The following is a 17,532-nucleotide window of genomic DNA, read 5'->3' as shown; positions in this document are numbered from 1 at the left end:
TAGGATATGATGTGGGAGTTATCCTGCCAGTTGGGAATAATGTGATTGTAAATCAGGTTCTGAGAGATTGTCCTATAAAAGTGAGGGGAAGTGAGTTCCCTATAGATTTAGTAGTTATGGGGTTTAGATAATTTGATATTATTTTGGGGATGGATTGGTTGTGTAAATATGAAGCTAAAGTGGATTGTTGTTCAAAGGAAGTTGTGTTACATTGTAATTCAGAATCAACTGTGTTATTTGTTGGGGAGAGAAAGGTTGTGCCATCTTGTTTAATATCTGCAATTCAAGCAATTAGATGGATTAGAAATGGGTGTGAGGCATATTTAGCTCATGTTGTGGACACTAGGAAGGATGGAGGCAAATTGGAGAATATTCCAGTGGTGAGAGATTTTGCAGATGTATTCGTAGATGAACTACCAGGATTACCACCTCATAGGGAGATTGATTTTCCTATTGAGACCATGCCAGGAGTATCTCCTATATCAATTGCTCCATATAGAATGGCTCCAATGGAATTACAAGAATTGAAGAAACAAATAGAAGAACTACTTGAGAAGGGGTTTATACGACCTAGTACTTCACCGTGGGGAGCACCTGTATTATTTGTGAAGAAGAAAGATGGTAGTATGCGTCTGTGTATCGATTACAGACAATTAAATAGAATGACAGTGAAAAACAAGTATCCATTGCCTCGGATTGATGATTTTCTAGATCAACTTAGAGGAGCTCGTCATTTTTCAAAGATTGATCTAAGATCTGGCTATTGGCAGTTGAGAGTTGCAGAAGCTGACATACCTAAAACTGCTTTTCGCACAAGGTATGGTCATTTTGAGTTTCTTGTGATGCCTTTTGGCTTGACTAATGCTCCTGCGGCTTTCATGGCATTAATGAACAAGACTTTTCATCCATATCTAGATAAGTTTGTTTTGGTGTTCATTGATGATATCCTAGTGTACTCAAGAACTGTGGGTGAGCATGAACAACATTTGAGAATTGTTTTGAGAATTTTGAGAGATAATCAGATGTATGCAAAGCTGAGCAAATGTGAATTTTGGATGGATGAAGTTGTATTCCTTGGTCATGTGGTGTCAAGTGAAGGGGTTCAACCCGACCCTTCCAAAATTAAAGCCATTGATGAATGGGAACCACCAAAGAACGTTACAGAGCTTAGGAGTTTTCTTGGGTTAGCTGGTTATTATAGGAGATTTGTAGAGGGGTTTTCTCTGATTGCAGGTCCATTAACTAAATTACTGAGAAAGGGAGTTGTATTCCAGTGGAATGATAAATGTCACCAAAGCTTTGAGGAACTAAAGAAGAGATTGACTTCTGCACCAGTGTTAGTGTTACCTTCTGAAGGTGGTGGCTTTGTTGTTTATACAGATGCCTCGGGACAAGGTTTGGGATGTGTTCTAATGCAAAATGGGAAAGTCATTGCATATGCTTCTAGGCAACTGAGACCTCATGAGATGAATTACCCCACACACGACTTAGAGTTGGCAGCAGTCATCCATGCATTGAAGGTATGGAGACATTACCTATATGGGGAGACATTTCAGATTCTCACTGATCACAAGAGTTTGAAGTACATCTTTACACAAAAGGAGTTGAACCTAAGACAAAGGAGATGGATTGAGCTATTAAAAGATTATGATTGTACAATAGATTACCATCCAGGAAAAGCTAATGTGGTTGCAGATGCTTTGAGTAGAAAGAGTGTTGATATTGTGGCTAGTATGAAGAGTTATAGTTTAAATTCACTAGTGGAGATGCGAGCCATGGATGTGCAGTTAGAAGTAAATGAAGTAACAGGTTTGATGGCTACACTACGAGTAAAACCAGATTTGAAAGAAAGGATCCAAGAAGCACAATGACATGATCCTTATTTACAGAAAATGCGAGATCATGTACAACAAGGTAAAAGACCTGATATTTCTGTGGAAGATGATGGAACTATGATGATAGGTAGTCGATTATGTGTTCCAGATGTAGCAAATTTAAGATCAGAAATTCTACAGGAAGCACATAATTCTCCTTATGCTATGCACCCAGGAATGACAAAGATGTACAGAAATTTGAGACCTTTTTACTGGTGGCCTACAATGAAGAAAGATGTATCTGATTTTGTTTCCAAATGTTTGACATGTCAACAGGTTAAAGCTGAGCATCAAGCTCCCGTGGGAAAACTAAAACCTTTAACCATACCAGAGTGGAAATGGGAGAGGATCACTATGGATTTTGTGATGGGATTACCAAGAACAAGGCGTAGACGCGATAGTATATGGGTGATAGTGGATAGACTTACGAAATCTGCTCACTTTCTACCGGTTCAACAGACAGACTCGATGGATAAATTGGCTAGACTTTATGTGGAACAAATAGTGAGGTTGCATGGAGTACCTATATCTATTGTTTCAGATCGTGATCCTAGATTTACATCTAGATTTTGGGGCAGTTTACAGCACTCATTGGGAACAAAATTGCATTTCAGTACAGCCTTTCATCCACAGACAGATGGACAATCGGAAAGAACTATTCAGACCTTAGAGGATATGATGAGAGCTTGTGTTGTTAATTTCCAAGGTGAGTGGGATATACATTTACCTCTTATGGAGTTTGCTTATAATAATGGTTATCATTCAAGTATAGGCATGGCACCTTATGAGGCACTATATGGAAGACCGTGTAGAAGCCCTATATGTTGGGATGTTGAAGGAATGAGACAATTGGAAGGACCTGAGTTAGTCCAGGAAACTGTTGAGAAGATCAATGTCATAAAGAAGTATTTAAAAGCTGCACAGGAACGTCAGAAAGCTTATGTGGATCAGCACCGAAGGGAGATGGAATATAAAGTTGGAGATAAAGTGTTTTTAAAAATATCCCCATGGAAAGGAATAGTTCGTTTTGGTAGAAGAGGGAAGTTGAATCCAAGATACATCGGGCCTTATGAGATCATTGAGAGAGTTGGACCATTGGCTTATAGGTTAGCTCTACCACCAGAATTGTCTTTAATACATGATGTATTTCATGTGTCAGTATTAAGAAGATATAGATCAGACCCAAGTCATATGATTCCTGAACCTGAGATTGCAATAGTGAACACAGACTTGACTATTCGTGAGCAACCTTTAGAGATTTTGGGACGAGAAATGAAACGACTCAGAAACCGTGAAATTCCAATGGTTAAGGTGAGATGGAGTCATAATCAAACACTTGATGAGGCAACTTGGGAGGTAGAAGAAAATATGAGGACACAATATCCTTACCTATTTGAAGCTTCTGGTAAGTGAATTTCGGGGACGAAATTCTTTAAGGGGGGAAGAACTGTAACATCCCCAAAACCCTAACATATGAGTCTTCCCACATTCATATATATTTTCATGATTGAATACATACATTTTAGATTCATCTCATTGTCAGTAGAAGTTTTGTATGCATAATGCGATTACCGTGCGATTAGTAGACGATTAGTGTATCGTTAAGATGTAACGATTGGTTAATTGAGTTAGGACTTAAATGAATGAATGAATGAATTCATATGTCCTAAATTGATTAAGTTACACTTTAGGAGGGCTGAATTTGAGGTTTGTGAGCAAGCACGAGGTGTCACCCCAATATTAAGACAAAATACACCTCTTCATTTGCCAAATGATGTGCACAACTCATTCTTTATCTATTCCAGCCACAATTTCGACCAAAGCTTCAGCAAAACCTTCCTTGTTCATACCCTAAACCTCTCCAAAGAACCAATTTCTTCCATTTTCGAGTCAAACAAGTCAAGTTAGGAAGCATACTAGGTGATAGACACGAGTTGAAGGTTAGTATGTTGTTTTAGCTTGTTTTCTATGAGTTTGAGATTCTGAAATACCTAGGTCTGATCATAGGATTTGTTGTGGATGAGTTGTTATGGAGTTTTTTGAGTTTTTGTGTTGTTTAAAGTGGTTATAGGCTGTCCAAATGAAAGATATGTATCAAGTGCCCTAAACAGAAATCTAGGGTACTGCTTTCAGTCATTTTGGAGCATGTTTTTCATATTGATATTCTTCGAATTTGAAGATACATAAAGAATAATATATGTTTCTATATGTGTTATGAAACCCTCTGTAAAATATGGGACTTTAATTCCATATATAGATGAAGAAAACCTAGATGGAACATGACTGCCTCGAAATTGAATGTCATGTGAGGCAGCCATGTTGATGTAGCATTTTGAGGACCTTAGATTCATAATTTGAGAAAGTTTATTTATACAAAAGTGTTTCTAACTACTTGAAGTATATGTATGTAAAAGGATTTGGCAATCCATTGTGTTTAGTATGAGCTAGGTTGAGTGAATTATGGTAGATACAAATCTGGATAGTCTGTTTCTTGGCTGGAAACAGGACCGAATCATTTTGCATGCCATATATTGTGTAGAAGTGATATTAAAGTGAATTTTGGATATGTTCTATCCATATATGTCTAGTTTCAGTAGGTTCAAGAATCAGGGCATTTGGATTCATATACAGAAAGTTATGGCAGAATGTGTGCAAGTAGGTCATGTGATGATCTAAGACAAAAGGATTAGATTGCATGAACTTTGTGACATTAGTGTCTTGTAAATCATATAGCATTCCTTAGTTTATATTTTCATTAAGTTTATGTTAAGGCTAATTGGATCAATGTTATGTGACATTAGGAGGGCAAGGTGCAATTGAACGCACACCCGATCGTGTTGAATAGATCGAACCAAGTGCGACGGTAAGCATATTGCTTATATATGTGTATGACTGTATTGTGCCTTGTGACTTGTTGAGTGTGAGATGTGGTTGAATCTGATGTGAATGATGTGGATAATGTTTGAGTGTTTGTGATATGTTATGATTGATAAGAAAGTGTTATGATTGAGTATGTTGCAGTGTTATGCGTAAATACGGCATGTTAAGCCTTGTGCACATACTGGAACTAAATAATGGTTGGATTATAAATGAATATGAGCTTGCTTAGATGGATATGTGAAATGGTCCAAGTTGAGAGTGCTATCCGAATATTGTGAGCCGGAAGCACATGTGTTGAGATATATGAGTACGTGAGTGAGTGTAACTCCTCCGTAGCACATATGATTGTATTCCGAATTTAGTGAGCCGGAATACAGATTGGGTCCAAGGACCATTTTATATATATTGTCTAAGTATAGCAAGGCCTTTCTAAAATCAGTATTACTATTCTAAATGAATAAATTCTAACTTGGTACTGATGACCTATTTTGGTTTGTGCTCTTTACATTACTTGTATATACATATATGTGTAATATGTTTATTGAGTAGGCAGCTCACCCCTTGCCAACAGATTTTACAGGTTAGGTGGAGTTCTTCTTGCTTAAGGTCGCACCAGCAGTGTCAGTCCATTCTCATCTAGGCATTTTGGAGTCTTGTGAATGTACTTTTGTTTTGTAAATCCTCTGTGTAGGATAATGACTTAAACGTGTATTGTAAATTATAAATGCTTTCTCTTATGTATAATATGTAAAATTTATATGAGATTGCAGTTTATATGATTGAGAATTGAAAACATGTCTATGACTGATATTGTGTGAGATATCATGTGATCCAAATGAGGGGGTTACAAGCACAGTTTTTATTGGCTAATTTCGGAGTGCCAGAAACTATAGAGGTCAAGCTTGTTCATGTTTTACATGAAGGTAATAAGGTCGCGGACTGGATGGCGATCTACGCAGGGAATTTGGTGCTAGGACTTCACGAATGTGAGGTGCCTCCTGCAGGCATTCAATATATTCTGTACTTTGATTTATGTGGTACTTTATCGGCCTAGGATGACTCGTACAGGATAGTGTTTCTGTTTTGGTGATTTTCTTTTGTTGCCGGTGTATAGCCCTTCCCCTTTTTACCCAAAAAAAACACAAATAAAAGTGATTATATATGATTAATAAATAAAAAGATATAGGATTCAAAGTGGACTGAATTAATTAGAAAAGAAAACCAAAGAGGAAATTCCAGTACAATGTATCAAAAGATTTACAAATAGTTACAAATCCTAATAAAAACCTTTTTTTTAATGATAAAAAACCCCAAACAAAAATGAATATATTTACACATATCACGTCATTAAAAATCACTAATTCAATGTGCTATATAAAAAGAAAGTGAGCATATAATATTGGCAAAGAATAATACCAATGATTGAATTCCTCATTTTGCTAACACCATAAAACATATGATTTATTTTCTAAATAAAAAAACAATGTCTCTCTATTTGCAAATGCACCAAACTTTTTATTTCTTTTTTTTTTATTTTTTAAATGTTTCCTTTTAAATATATGACCTTTAAGTAATTTGTAATTCGTATATTTTTTTTTATATATTTGTATATGTTTTAACACCATAAAATAAATAATGCTATATATAGCATTTAAAAAACATGTATATCAAACTTTAATTAAAAACTTCAAACCATGACGTTTAAAAAAAAGAGAGGAAGTAGTTGGACTAAGATGTATTTCTAATATAAAACCGTGAAGTCGCATTGACCAAATCGGATGAACACAATAATATATATATATATATATATATATATATATATATATATATATATATATATATATATATTAATTATTGGAGGACTTAATAGTATAATTTTTATTAAATTCGAAAAAGAAACTTACACATTACACACACTCACAATTTATTTGTTTTTATTTACTCACACCTTTTTTTTTCTTGTTACACACAATCAATATATCCATACCTATTTATAGTCTAATATATTTAGTCACCTATTAAGTAAAGACCACACATTATGTCGGTTGTCAAAATATCAACCCAATCAATTTTAATATTAATTTTTTGTCTTTTCTTTTCTAGTCTCATCTAGAATACTCTTTCAATCCCTAGATAATTATGTTCAAAAATTGATGTTGAAAATTTTTCAATACTCACCTCAACATCGATTTTTAGTAGTTCGTCCATGCTAATCATTCCAAACAGCTTTTCTGAAATTTTATTTCGTAGCACTTTTTTATTTATTGCTTAAAGATGCTTCTCTAAGTGTTGTAGGCTTTTTTTTTTTTACTGTAACTCCTTCAATCACTTATATTCCTTTACCAAATACGACTTGTTCACGCTCTTCTTTGTCGTTTATGACACGATATATTCTTCCACTCCGTTGGAATTTCCACACTCTTCTTTGTTGGTCTCCCTCGACCTACGTCGCCTCGACGCATACGTGTAATCTCTATTCGGTTGTTGTCGTCGATCTTCTATCCAATACTTCCAAGCCTTCCCTAACTTAGCTAGTTCGCTCAAGCTCTTAACTAGAGCTTCCAACAACACCATCTCCTTGATGATTGCCTTTTTGGCGGAACTTTGTTGGTTGTTAGCGCATTGCTTACATTTTCTCGACGTAACAACTCCACCTTTAGCTATGTTCACATGCAGTTGGTGTCGTGAGTAGATTCCTTTCAAATCCAAGAAAGGAACATCAGGAAGCTGTTAAATGGATATACAAGTATCTCTGTGTTACTTCCGAAATGTGCTTATGTTTTGGAGATACTAAACCTGTGCTCGTTGGCTATACAAATGCAGATATCGTTGGTGATGCTAACATAAGGAAGTCTATATCAGGTTACTTGATTATATTTGTAGGGGGCTGTGTCATAGCAGTCAAGACTGTAGAAGTGTGTTTCACTTTCCATAACTGAAGTAAAATTCATTGCAACAATGGAAATGTGCAAAGAGTTGTTATAGATGAAGAAGTTCTTCAATGAACTTGGCTTTCACTAAGAAAAGTACACGCTATTTTGTGACAGTCAGAATGCTATTCATTTTGGAAAGAATTCCTCTTTCCATTTGAGATCAAAGCATATTGATGTGCGATATCATTGAATCAGGGATGTGTTGGAGATATCATTATTATTTTACAAGCCGTTCAAAGAGATATAACTATTATCCACTAATTGTCCCAAACGGCGCAATTACATTCATTACCGTTCTAAGAATGTTTCGAACATCACAAGAATCCTCAAAAAACCCTTGAAGGGGGACATCTGATGAGGAATGTGGGTAAAAACCCATAAAATCCAGCACATTCACTACAAATGCCCCTATAAAGGGAATATATGTGAGTATCCTTTCTTCTCTCTACTGTATCTATTAATCATGTAATACTACTAGCTTTATCATTAGAGTGTACACGAGAGCCTCTCCCGATGCAGGTCGAACGATCGAAATAACATCAACTCTACCTTATTTACCCGATCAACTCTGAATATTCCACATCTTCGTTAAGCATTACTTGAATTCAAAATAAAATTGTCACCAAACTATTTCTCATGGTACGTTCTAACATAATTCATGAATTGTTAGGAATTCTAATAAAATTTGTTTTTAAAAAATGATAAAAAAGCCCCAAATAAAAAATAAGTATTTACATGTCACGTCATTAAAATTCACTAATTTCTCATCTTATTAACGACACCAAACACCGTAAATGTTTGAACTATATAGTTTTTGTTTCTTAAAGAAAAACATTTCCCTTTAGATATGACGTTCAAGTAGTTTGCATATGTTTATCACCGCTTTTAAAAGAAAGTATGTTTATCACCGTAAAATAAATAATGATGTATATATAGTATTTAAAAAATATGTATACAAAACCTTAATAACTCAGTAAATAATGCTAGCTCGTGGTTTTTTTTATAACTATATTAATACCAGTAAATATTTTAGACAGTTTGATAAAAAAAATTGTGATTAACTTATTGTTGTGAAATCCCGATTAATGAGGAGCTATTTTGTAATTTGTATTAATTAGAGACTTATTTGTGCAATTTGTAAATATTAAAAAAAAAATATATTAATGAAATTGGACCACCCAAATGGGTAGTCCAATTATTGAGCTTGACCACCGAAATTTCGGTGGTCAAGTGTGGCTGCTGAGCAACAATTGCTGCTGGCATTAATTGCCAGCAACAATTGTTGCTGACATTTTCAACTCCTTGGCTTATAAAAGCCAAGGAGATAGTTTAATAATTTGGATTTTGAGGGATGAAAATCCAGAGAGGGAGTATAGAAGATTTAAGGGTGAGTCAATTTTGAGTTCTCAAAATTGGGTGTGAGGCAGAGAGCTTTATTGAGAGTTAGTGATTGTTTGAGGGTAGTGCAATTGTTTTCGGGGAGAGACAAAATAATAAAGATAATTATTTTGGGGTTTTTCGGGAAACACCTGAGTGCTACTATTTTGGTTTTATCTCATTGTAACTCTAGAAGGTTTCTAGAGAACACTCTCTTTGTACGCCTACTATTTTATAGTGGAAGAATTTACTCTCAAGCTTGTTCGTGGACGTAGTCTCTTTAAAATTATCGGTGTCATTTTAATTGATTATTTTGCTCGTCAATATATTTACGGAATAAATTTTCCGCGTTTATTCCCAACAACTGGTATCAGAGCCTAGTCAACATGGAGGCAAAATTGACAAGCAAAATGGTCAGTCTAAATGGTTCAAACTACCACATATGGAGAAGCAAAATGAAGGATCTCCTATATGTGACGAAGATGCATCTTCCGGTGTTCGGGACAGACAAGCCCGACGGCAAGTCGGATGGAGACTGGGGTTTCGAGCATGAGCAAGTCTGCGGATTTATCCGACAGTTTGTTGACAATAATGTGTATAATCACATTGCTGGCGAAACTCATGCACGGACGTTGTGGAATAAGCTCGAGGATTTGTACGCCTCAAAGACCGGCAACAACAAATTATTTTATTTGACCAAGTTGATTCAACTAAAATATCGAGACGGTACTTCTCTCGCAGATCACTTGAACGAGTTCCAAGGGATTGTGGATCAACTTTCTAGCATGGGGCTTAAAATTGAAAATGAGCTCACTGCTTTACTAACACTGGCTTCTTTAAAATTGATAATGTGTATAATCACATTGCTGGCGAAACTCATGCACGGACGTTGTGGAATAAGCTTGAGGATTTATACGCCTCAAAGACCGGCAACAACAAATTATTTTATTTGACCAAGTTGATTCAACTAAAATATCGAGACGGTACTTCTCTCGCAGATCACTTGAACGAGTTTCAAGGGATTGTGGATCAACTTTCTAGCATAGGGCTTAAAATTGAAAATGAGCTCACTGCTTTACTAACACTGGCTTCCTTACCGGAGTCATGGGAGACTCTAAGAATTTCACTTTCAAACTCAGCACCAGATGGCAAAATTTCCATGGAGTTTGTCAAAAGTGGAATTTTAAATGAAGAGATGCGGCACAGGATGCAAGGAGCCTCTACACCACAATCAGATGTTTTGGTTGTAAATTCCAGAGGAAGGAGCGAAGCTAGAGGATCCAAAGACAGAGGCAAGAGCAGGGGAAAATCCAACAAGTATGCCAATGTTGAATGCCATCACTGCAAGAAAAAAGGTCACATCAAAAGATTCTGCAGGAAGCTCAAGCAAGAGAAAGGCAAAGGCAATGAAGAGAAGCGAGATGACAGTACCGATGACGAACGAACAAATGTTGTTGCCGAGTTCAATATTGTCTACGATGCTGATATTATCAATCTTGTGACCCAGGAGACTAGTTGGGTGATTGATAGCGGTGCTACTATTCATGCCACGCCTCGAAGGGAATTTTTCTCATCTTACACACCAGGAGATTTTGGTGTTGTAAGGATGGGAAATGACAACTTCTCCAAAGTTGTGGGAAAAGGTGACGTTCACCTAGAAGATGAGAATGGCATGAAGCTAGTATTGAAAGATGTCAGGCATGTTCCAGATATGCGTCTGAATCTGATCTCCGTAGACAAGCTTGATGAAGAAGGCTTCTGTAATACCTTCCGTGATGGCCAATGGAAGCTCACCAAAGGTTCGATGGTGGTTGCAAGAGGCAGAAAATATTCAAGGCTGTATCTTATACAGACAAAGCTCTCCCAAGAAGCGATCAACGCAGTGGAGAATGAAAACGCAATTGAATTGTGGCATAAACGCCTCGCACACATGCCCGAGAAAGGCATGACAAAATTGGCCAAGAAAAATATTCTGACTGGATTGGATCATGTTAATTTAAATAAATGTGCTAACTGTCTGGCCGGAAAACAAAACAGAGTTGCTTTCAAGAGTTCCTCTCCTTCTAGAGTGGAAAATATATTAGATCTGGTACACTCAGATCTATGTGGTCCATTTCCAAAGTCACTTGGTGGTGCTCATTATTTTGTGACTTTCATAGATGACCACTCTAGAAAAACATGGGTATACACTCTAAAATCAAAAGATCAAGTCTTACAGGTTTTCAAGCACTTTGTAGCCCAGGTTGAGAGACAAACTGGCAAGAAGCTGAAGTGCATTCGGACAGACAATGGTGGAGAGTACACTGGTCCATTTAATGTGTACTGCAAGGATCATGGTATTCGACATCAACAAACTCCTCCAAAAACACCGCAGTTGAACGGGTTGGCTGAAAGAATGAACAGAACTTTAATGGAAAGAGTCAGATGCTTGCTTTCACATTCAAAGTTGCCAAAGGAGTTCTGGGGTGAAGCTCTAGTCACAGTAGCTTATATTCTGAATCTTTCACCATGTGTCCCGCTGGATTACGATGTTCCAGAAAAGGTGTGGTCTGGAAAAGACTGTTCCTACAAACATCTGCGAGTGTTCGGTTGTAAAGCTTTTGTCCACATTCCCAGGGATGAAAGATCCAAGCTTGATGTCAAAACCAAAGAGTGCGTATTTATTGGTTATGGCCAAGATGAATTTGGCTATAAGTTCTTTGATCCAGTCCAGAAGAAATTAATCAGAAGCCGTGATGCGGTCTTTATGGAAGACCAGATAATTGAAGACATTGAGAAGTCTGGAAAAGATGCTTCTGGACCTGAAACTAGCTCACCAAGCCTTCAGTTAGTGCCTCCAACAACGGTGCCAAGACAGGTTGGAGAAGAAATTCAAATTGATCAACCAGAGATAGTTGCTCAAGACGCTCCCATTCAGAATGAACCAGTTGATTCTGATGAAGAAGTTCACCATCAACCACCAGTTGCAGAACGTTCTCCAGTTCGAACAAGATCCGGTAGAGCCATTCAACGTTCTACCAGATATTCTCCAAATGATTATGTCCTAGTGACTGACGGGGGAGAACTAGAAAGCTTTGAAGAAGCCATGGATGATGAACACAAGCAAAAATGGTTCGAGGCCATGCAAGATGAGATGAAATCCTTGCATGAGAATAAAACTTTTGTGCTGGTAAAGTTGCCTGAAGGCAAGAAAGCTTTGAAGAACAGATGGGTGTTCAGAATCAAGAATGAAGAAGCTAGCTCACAACCAAGATTCAAAGCCAGATTGGTTGTGAAAGGATACAGTCAAAGAAAAGGCATCGACTTTGACGAGATTTTCTCACTGGTGGTGAAGATGACATCCATTCGTACTGTGCTGGGGTTAGCAGCAAGTCAGAACCTGGAGGTTGAGCAAATGGATGTGAAGACTGCCTTCCTACATTGCGATTTGGAAGAAGAAATATACATGGAGCAGCCAGAGGGTTTCAAGAAGAAAGGAAAAGAGGATTATGTTTGCAAGCTAAAGAAGAGTCTCTATGGCTTAAAGCAGGCACCAATGCAGTGGTACAAGAAGTTCGAGTCAGTTATGGGGGAGCAAGGCTACAAGAAGACTACTTCAGATCACTGCGTCTTCGTTCAAAAATTCTCTGATGATGATTTCATTATTTTATTGCTCTATGTGGATGATATGTTGATTGTTGGCAGGAACATCTCCAGAATTAACAATCTGAAGAAACAGTTGAGCAAGTATTTTGCCATGAAAGACTTAGGGCCAGCAAAACAAATTCTTGGCATGAGAATTATTCGAGACAGAAGCGCCAAGAAGATATGGTTGTCGCAGGAGAAGTACATTGAGAAAGTACTTCAAAGGTTTAATATGGATAAATCTAAAATGGTTAGTTGTCCTCTTGCTAATCATTTTAAACTCAGTGCCAAGCAGAGCCCTTCTACTGATAAAGAGAAGGAAAACATGAGCAGAGTCCTGTATGCTTCAGCAGTTGGAAGTCTAATGTATGCCATGGTATGCACACGACCGGATATTGCACATGCAGTTGGTGTCGTAAGTAGATTCCTTTCAAATCCAGGAAAGGAACATTGGGAAGCTGTTAAATGGATATTTAGGTATCTTCGCGGTACTTCAAAAATGTGTTTATGTTTTGGAGATACCGAACCAGTACTAGTTGGCTACACAGATACGGATATGGCTGGTGATACTGACACAAGGAAGTCTACATCAGGGTACCTGATTACATTTGCAGGGGGAGCTGTGTCATGGCAGTCAAGATTACAAAAGTGTGTCGCACTTTCCACGACTGAAGCAGAATTCATTGCAGCAACGGAAGCGTGTAAAGAGCTATTATGGATGAAGAAGTTCTTTAACGAACTTGGCTTCCGTCAGGAAAAATATCAGTTATTTTGTGACAGTCAGAGTGCTATTCACCTTGGAAAGAATTCATCTTTCCATTCCAGATCAAAGCATATTGATGTGAGATATCATTGGATCAGGGATGTGCTAGAGATGAAGTTATTACAACTTGAAAAGATACATACAGATGAAAATGGATCAGACATGTTAACGAAGATCTTACCAAGGGAGAAGTTCGAATATTGTCGAATGGCTGTAGGGGTAACAAAAGTCCTCATATAATCGGGAGGGGGAGAATTGTTGTGAAATCCCGATTAATGAGAGGCTATTTTGTAATTTGTATTAATTAGGGACTCATTTGTGCAATTTGTAAATATTAAAATATATATATATATATATATATATATATATATATATATATATATATTAATGAAATTGGACCATCCAAATGGGTAGTCCAATTATTGAGCTTGACCACCGAAGTGTGGCTGCTGAGCAACAATTGCTGCTGGCATTAATTGCCAGCAACAATTGTTGCTGACATTTTCAACTCCTTAACTTATAAAAGCCAAGGAGATAGTTTAATAATTTGGATTTTGAGGGATGAAAATCCAGAGAGGGAGTATAGAAGATTTAAGGGTGAGTCAATTTTGAGTTCTCAAAATTGGGTGTGAGGCAGAGAGCTTTATTGAGAGTTAGTGATTGTTTGAGGGTAGTGCAATTGTTTTCGGGGAGAGACAAAATAGTAAAGATAATTATTTTGGGGGTTTTTTGGGAAACACCTGAGTGCTGCTATTTTGGTTTTATCTCATTGTAACTCTAGAAGATTTCTAGAGAACACCCTCTTTGTACGCCTACTATTTTATAGTGGAAGAATTTACTCTCAAGCTTGTTCGTGGACGTAGTCTCTTTAAAATTATCGGTGTCCTTTTAATTGATTATTTTGCTCGTCAATATATTTACGGAATAAATTTTTCGCGTTTATTCCCAACACTTATATGTAGTAGATTTAGTTTTTAGCATTATAACCGATTTTTTTGTAATTTTGTTAGTAATACATTAAATATTTTAGACATCATGGACGTCTTCAGCATTTTGGAGGCCCTAGACAATTTTTGTACTCTCTTTGCACATCTAAATTTGATATTATTTTAAAATAATAAATACAAAATAGTAAATGAGTATATTAATAAGGGTAATTAATTTATTAGTCTCTATATTTTGATAAAACACACTGTTTAGTCCCTGTGTTTTCAAAAACACACGGTAAGGTCCCTAACCTTTTTCTCGGTGAACTGTTTAGTCCTTCTGTCTGTTTGTTAGATTTTTTACCGTTTATGAATCCGGAAATGACTAAATTACCCTTTACTATTTATCAGTCAAAATCAATTCACATCTCTATATCTTTCTCTCACAACTCGCGCTCACAAAAAAATGGAGAAAGGATTGAATCCCTAACCCATAATCGAATCGCTCATGCTCACTCTTCTTGTTTGAATGGAAGGTAGAAATCGACTCAAACCTCGCTCGCTTACTCTTTCGAATTGAAGGTGGAAAACACGCATATCAAGAAGAAGAACACTCAAAGTTGATTTTAGATGCAGTAGAGTCTAAAGAAAAATAAAATAAAGGAAAAGAAGAACGCATAGATGAGAAACAATGAAGATAATAGTCTTACATATTTGATTTTGTGGTAAAGGGTAGTTAAGGCATTATATTTTTATTCTAAATAGATTTTGACTCAAATCCAAATTGGCTAACGGGGACTAAACAGTTCACTGAGAAAAACGTTAAGGACTAAACAGTCCATCCAGAAAAAGATTAGGGACCTTATTGTGTGTTTTTTAAAATACAAAGACTAAACAGTGTGTTATATCAAAATACAGGGACTGATAAATTAATTACCCTATTAATAATTACTTCCTCCGGTTCATGTTATTTGTTAAAGATGGAATTTTTTTTTATATAAATTTTCCATATTTTACCCTTATTAATGGGTTTAACATTAATTACTTTTTTTTTTATCATTTTATGGTTTCAAGATATGAAGAATACTGTAACTTAATGAATGTAACTTAATGAATGTTACGGAAAATAATGATCATTAATAAAAAGAGAGGGGTGTATTAGCCTATTTTCTATAACTTTAATACAAATCAACCATTTTCTTAATATAAAGGTGACAAATAATATAAACTAAAAGAATATAATTCAAACAATATATTAATATTAGGATTAAGGTGCAAAAATACCCCTAACGTTTTGGGTGAGGAGCAATTTTACCCCTAACGTCTAAAATGGTGCAATTTTACCCCTAACGTTTGTAGCCAAGAGCAATTTTGCCCCTAACGTTGATAAATTGGGTCAATTTCAGAAATAATTCATCAAATTGTCTTCTTGGTCATGAATTTTATCATCTACATTTCACATATACGTCATTTTATCAGTAACAAATCATAAACATATGTTGGGATGTAAAAAAAATAAAAAAATATACTGTTTTTTTGTACGAATTAGACAAAAAAATTCAAAAAATTCACCGAATTTATAAATATTAATCTCCAATTCTATTATTAAATTACAAAAAAACATGAAATCTTTTTTTTAGAATGAATTGATATGCAATTGGTGCAAAATAATGAATAAAAATATATGTGTTTTATAATAGTGTCTGAAATTGACCCAAATTACAAACGTTAGGGGTAAAATTGCTCTTGGCTACAAACGTTAGGGGCAAAATTGCACCATTTTAGACGTTAGGGGTAAAATTGCTCCTGACCTAAAACGTTAGGGGTATTTTTGCACCTTAACCCTTAATATTATGATCAAAATCACATAATAATAATAATAACCTAAAACTAAAAAAAAGTTCTCATTTCTGCAGTTCACGAAATTATTAATCTTTGGTACTTTCACATTGTGTTTTTGGAGTTTCAAGTTATAGATAAAGAGCATCACTTAGCAATTGTCAATGTTCAAAACAAAGGTCATTTGGACGGCTCGTCTAAGTACTTGAAATTGAGAATCCGTTTCAATTTTTTCCGATTAGTTCCCTCGTTTTTAGCACCTAGGCAATTTTAGCCGTCTAGACCGTCTAAGCAATGATGAACAAAAATATTTATTATTATTTTTTTCTTTATTGTGATTCACTTTTAGATATTGTCGCATGGTTATACGTAAATTATGTTTATTATTTTCAGATATTTTAATTTAATTACGTTTTTACTTGTTTTCATGATATGGTTTAATACTTTAATGATATTATTTCATAGTTTTTGGTGAATTATATTACTTTTGAACATTATACTTTATTTGCTTGAGTTGTTTCAATGATATTCGCACATTGTAAAAGATTTTATATATTACAAAAAATATTCCTATTCTATATTATTATTTTTCGATAATATAATACATATATTAATTTAATTGATATAATAATTTTTAATTAACAAATAAAAAATATAAAAATAAAAATCCAATTAATTTCTAATTAATCCTCAAGAGCTCTATCTGTCCAATTAGTGTCTGATATTTTTTACAATATTGATTACAGACATGAAATTAATGAATCATAGATGTTTTTTATTCATTAATATTATGTCATTAGTTGGAATTTTAGGGCTCACAGTCATCGGCCTAGGGAACTCCCCCTAGAGCCGGCCTGTTAGACATAATTAATACTTGAAAAGTTTTGAGTACAGTTAAATACTGGTTAAACTAGTTATTTTTAATATTCGATATCGTATGACTAAAACCAAACTAGTTTGGAAACGTTATAATTAATTTGTACAATTTCATATATTAAAACTTTTGTTTAAATTTGGTATTTATCCCAGACATAAACTACTCTAACACAACTTATTATCTACGTAATTCTTTATGGCCTTTGTAAGACAAGCTCAATTTGTATCCTGTGCTCTGATCAACAACAAGTGACACCATGTTCTTCAATGTATTTCATAGCAAAATTTAACTCTGCTAGTAGCTATCAACAACATCAGTACATGGATGAATGGCATATCCTTTGAGTTATCAATATCAAATATATCTAGTTAGTCAAACATTATCTGAACTGAAATGTCTAACACTATAAAAACATCAACCACCATTTGAATGTGTTCTG

This window comes from Euphorbia lathyris, chromosome 4 (genome assembly GCF_963576675.1).
Source record: "Euphorbia lathyris chromosome 4, ddEupLath1.1, whole genome shotgun sequence".
NCBI classification, from domain to species: Eukaryota; Viridiplantae; Streptophyta; class Magnoliopsida; order Malpighiales; family Euphorbiaceae; genus Euphorbia; species Euphorbia lathyris.
This window is presented reverse-complemented; position numbering follows the sequence as displayed.